Source organism: Limulus polyphemus, unplaced genomic scaffold (assembly GCF_000517525.1).
Source record: "Limulus polyphemus unplaced genomic scaffold, Limulus_polyphemus-2.1.2 Scaffold316, whole genome shotgun sequence".
NCBI classification, from domain to species: domain Eukaryota; kingdom Metazoa; phylum Arthropoda; class Merostomata; order Xiphosura; family Limulidae; genus Limulus; species Limulus polyphemus.
In genome coordinates, this window is record NW_013665926.1 from 435,570 (window position 1) to 441,191 (window position 5,622).

The following is a 5,622-nucleotide window of genomic DNA, read 5'->3' on the forward strand; positions in this document are numbered from 1 at the left end:
CTGGGGGGCTGATAACATGTTAACAAATACTAAGCTGAGTAAAACTATCGATACCATGTTACAACATTTTTTTTTCCGTTTCAAACAGTTTAAATCAATTTAAACGGTTATAAAAAATAAATACAACTCTTAAACACATTCGATTGGTAAAAATATTAGAAATCCTTGCATAACTCCAGTAGAAGTAAAGTTTTTATATAAGTTACATCTTTATTTTTTTAAATACCTTTATATGTTTCTTATGAAATATGTATCTAGTGTGATCGGCAAAAACCACATTAAAGCCTTCTATTATTTCTTATAAACAATTAAAACCATGAATTGTTTCAACAAAAGTTATCTTTCGGGTTCACAAAGATCACAGATAATAACTTTCAGTGGCGTACCTTACATAGCAAGAAGCATAAAATCTAACCAACTGATGACTTTAATTGAATATGTAACTAGTGAGAATAGGTCCTCAGTTATAAATTACATACTTAACAAGTAAAGGACTTGAACTTTTAGGCTTTACTATTTTAAAAGATAAAAAAGTAATTATGGGATTAAATATTAACTTGCTTTACCAAAACCAATTGTTACGAAACTCGGGGTCTAGATATAAAATTGAATGTCACAAGATTTAGTCTAAACAGAGGCACTAAATATTAAGATAGCGTTGTTTAGAATACATCTCCTGCCGTTGAATTTTACAGCGTTTTGACAGTCTGAAACGTTGAATCAGAACGTCACTACAGTTACACGAACTTTTCGTTTATTGATTTTTTCGAACTTCTGTTCCACCTTGATCACTAAAACAAGAATTTCTAAACGAAACAAAAAACGCTTTTTTATATTTTTAATAAGCAATTATTTATCAATAGAAATATCTGGATTTATGACGAGAAGAATTATACGCTTGATTCCATGTTTTTAAGAATGAATTTCATTGGTGACTGAACATCTTCTGAGTTTTCTAAAAACCGATTTCATTGGTTATTGAGCATCGTCAGAATTTTCACGGAAGAATAATTTTAACCAGGATCATGTGATTAAATTAACTCTGTTGTGGTCACTAACCGATTTCTACAGAATGTTTGAACATGTGAAATTGGGAATGAAATTAACTTACCCATCGTTGAAAGGTGGCTCCAGTTCAAATATAGAGAATGAGATCCTCAGAGTCTCGGACTGAGTACCAATAAAACGGTAAGTGCATTCGACACCATCAGGATATTTTCCTGGAAAATCCGGGGAGGAAAAGTTCCCCACCTTGCCCTGGCTACTGTTGAACTGATAGACACAGCTGGCTGGAAAACAGTGGACAGTGCTCCCTGTCAATAGGACATTACTCTAGATTAAAGACGGAAGGGGGGGTTGAAAGGGCGTTACTCTACATTAATGACAGGGGGGGACTTCAAAAGGACGTTACTCTAGATAAGAGATAGTTGTATTTTCTTAAAAGGAGGGTGTCAACATTAAATATGGAGGGCTTTAAAAGGATACTATACTGGATTAAAGACAAATATATCCATATGATTGATGCTAATCCCGTTTAAAAAAAAGGTGTTTGGAAAATACTCAAAAGGGACATTCAAAAGGACTCTAATCTAAATTAAAAAAGTGAGATTTCAGAAAGACATTAATTTAGATTAAAGAAAGGGATTTTAAGAACAACAGTAGTAATCGAAGATAAAAACAGGGAATTTCAACAAACACTTAGTCAAGATTGAAATAAGTTTAAATACAGCGTTATTAGAGACTTAAGATAAATTAATATAAAATAAAGACAGGGAGTTGCAATACAGGACTTAAGACAAGGGGTTATTTAAGATATTAATCTAGCTTAAATACAGGAAGGAGTTAAAGGGGAATTCATATAGATTAGAAAGAGGGAATGCCATAAGGTCATTACAGTAGATAATAGACAGGGATTTCAGATGGACATTAATATATATTAAAGACAGGGGCTTTAAAAACATTAATTTGAATTATAGATCTGGAGTTTCAAGAGAGCAATACAGGAGGCTTTAAAAAGCATATTAATCTAGGCTAAGGAAGAAAGATTTAAAAGAACATTAATATATATATATATATTAAAGTAAAATAATCTACAATTAATACAGAGGTTTCAAAAGGGTATTAATTCAGGCTAAAGACAGGAATTTCAATATCACTTTAATCTGGATTAAGGGCAAGGGCTTAAAAGGGATGTTAAGTTAGAATGAAAAACAGTAGGGCTCATTAATCTAGGTTCAGGACAGTTGGCAGTTTTACAGCAAAGCCACATTGGGCTATTTGCTGCATCCAACGCGAGGAATCGAGCCTCAGATTTTAGCATTGTAAAATCGTAAATTTACCGTTGACCCACCCTAGGACATTCGAGACAGAGGCTTCGACAAAATATTAATTTAAATAAATCGAAAATGGGCTGAAAATTTTCATTAATAAAAACAGGGGGCTTAATAACAACATGTTTCAATAAAGTATTAATTTTGAATAAAGATGGGGTGGGTGGATCATAGGACATTATCAAAATTAAAGACATGGGGTTTACTAGTATGGTGGTTCATAGAATATTATCAAGATTAAAAACGGGGGTTACTAGAACTGTACTGGTAGGTCATAGGACATTATCAAGATTAACAACAGGGAAGCTTACTACGACTGTAGGTCATGGGAAATTATCAAGAGTAAAGACAGTAGGGTTTACTAGAACTGTACTGGTAGGTCATAGGACATTATCAAGATTAACAACAAGGAAGCTTACTAGGACTGTGGGTCATGGGAAATTATCAAGAGTAAAGACAGTAAGGTTTACTAGAACTGTACCAGTGAGTCATAGGACATTATGAAGATTAAAGATTGAGGTTTTTACTAGAACTGTACCACTTGGTCATAGGACGTTACAGATTTAATCAAGTTAAATATTCATTATGATTTGTTAAAGTAACAAACTAAAGATGAGCTAGAAAAACGGTTATATTATGATTTTAACAAGAATTTAGCTTCATAAGTTAGTTTGTTTTATCTTTTGGATACCAAAGGTTATTGTTTGATGGAGAATAAAAAAAAAGTTAAATTATTATCATAAATTTATGTATTAAGTTCTCCTAATTGTATCGAGTACTTGTAAAACATATTAATTTTAAAATTTACACTTGAAAACTGCAAAATAATTCAATAAATATTGAAAATAATAGAGATGTGGATGAGAATAAAAGTAAATACCCACCGATAAGCTTACAGTGAAGAAGCAGAAAGGCCAGCCAATACAGCCATGTCATTATTGTCAGCAACATCTAGATAAAACAAAACAAACGAAAAACCCTTAACTTATGCTACTAATAGAAGCCGCCTGGCGGTCAATATTTGTAAATCAGTAAAAAAAAAAAAGAACAACCGATTTTTTTTTTTTTGTCTTCGCTCTCGGCAAATCGGTTTGTTAGAGCCGCTTCTTTCGAAGGTCCTTACGTTAATTAGATAGAAATTTCGACTGGACACACTTTGAATGCTTAACTTTCATCCATAGAGGGATTTTTAGCGCTCCCTTGCGAGCAAAACAGCTTTCGGGAAGGTATGTCTGTGTTTTTAGCAGTCTTAGGGTGGGATGGTGATAACATGTAGTTATATTCAATCGTTAAGTACATCAAGTAAAAGTCAACGTTATCGTATATAGAAAGGTTGATATCACTAAGTTAGGCACTCTTCCATTGGTAAAAAATAGGCAACTTTTAAAGATAAGAATCATAAGGCCACGAAGAGGGTTTTTTTTTAAATACTTATTTGGAGTATTTATTCCTCACTGCTTAACTATGTGTAGAGGTTAAACTTTACAGATCCAAAATATATTAAATGATACATCATACGTATGGTAAAAGACGGTAATTATTATGCATATCAAAAAACACCAAACTTGAACAACTATACATTTCGGCGGTATTCTACCCTGCTATCATAAGGAGAAGCTTCTAGCTTCTACCGATAGCGGGGTAGAATACCGTCGAAAGATATGGAGTTGTAAATAAGCTTGACGCGGTTTTAATACATTACTGTACACTTTTTTAATGTCATGGTAATTTTAGTTTATGATAATTGGTCATCGTAGGTTAGAAGGTAGGAGATATGAAAGATGACTTAAAGAGCAATAAACAGCAATGAAAATAATGTAAGTCTAGCCAGGCATCCTAATCAAAAGCAGTGAAAGCTATATTTACAAAAGAGAACCCCCCATCCCAAAGGTTCGCCGGGCATATTTTCTATTACCATTCATTATGAGGTGATAAGCAAGATTTTTAAGATTTGTTAATTTCCCCGATATATCTCATTTGAATGTTTATGGACATAGGAATCAACGTCTATCCATAGTTTGAGAAAAGTTTATCAAAATGTGTGTGTGGTTCAACACTGACCTCACTGTCCTTAGCAGAAGCATATTACGATAGTTATTAAAATGTGCAATCCAACACTGACCTCACTGTCCTTAGCAGAAGCACATTACGATAGTTATTAAAATGTGCAATCCAACACTGACCTCACTGTCCTTAGCAAAAGCACGTTATAACAGTGATCAAAATGTGCCGTCTAACACTGACCTCGCTGTCTTTAATAGAAACATTTTACAATGGAAATGATGGCGTCAAGCAATATTGCGTAATTATGATTATCAGATATAACATAACCAACAGCCGAGGACATAGTTCAAGTATATTATTCATTTATAGCGAGATACGTGTACTGTTTATAAGAGGGTATCTACAAATAGTTTCCTCTTGAATCATTAGATTAATTGCACATACACATAAGCTATAGTTAGTTACATTTAACGTAATATATTTTTTTTAATGAAATAGTGTAAAAGCCCGTCAAAAATAACGGGAAACCATTGTTGAATGATTAACGAAAATTATAAAATTTAACTAAAATAAATTTCATCAGTCTCGAAGTAATTCTTTAATCACCACATTTTTAGTAAAACTACGCAGAAAAATAAAATGTTATCGTGAACAAAAGTACATGTGCACTCTGAAAGATACTTAAATAGCACTCTTGAGTCTTTTCAAGAAGTAGAAAACACAGTGCGGATATTCCGACACACATTTTCAACTCTTTCAACTGTACAAAGGATAAAAGATATTTGGTAGTAATAAACGTATATTTTTCTTTATGTTTTAAGGCCAAGTAGGTAATATATGTGTTAAAATACCAAAATAATATTTATTAATTAACATTTATTCACCACTTATTTAAACACCGACTCTATAACATTAGTAATAATAGGCCCATTTGAAGGCTAATTTAAGCATTATGACTAATACATAAATGTAACGTAAGGCTTAGCTGAAACACTACTTGGTAAATTTTATTTTGCTTTTCGCTACAAAACTCAATGTCGTAAAACTTCTGAATAAACTAGTTTGCTGTTATATCACAGAAGTTATCAAAAAATAAAGAATTAAAAACAAACCTTTTTAACAAATCAAAAAGAATATCGAACATTTAACATTCATTCCTATGAACAATCAGGTGATAAACATTCATTGACCTATGAACAATCAGGTGATAGTTTTGTTACTAAGTGACGATGTATGTTGTCGAGTGTTACCAAAAAAAGGAGAGTTAAAGCATTCTCGATAGAATGAC

The 5,622-nt window shown here is 32.4% G+C and overlaps 1 pseudogene; it reads right to left on the reverse strand.

The window, feature by feature from the left end:
- The window catches only part of LOC106457314, a 27,508-nt pseudogene extending 23,037 nt beyond the window's left edge, over positions 1–4,471 (reverse strand).
- Between the last annotated feature and the right edge of the window lie 1,151 nt (positions 4,472–5,622).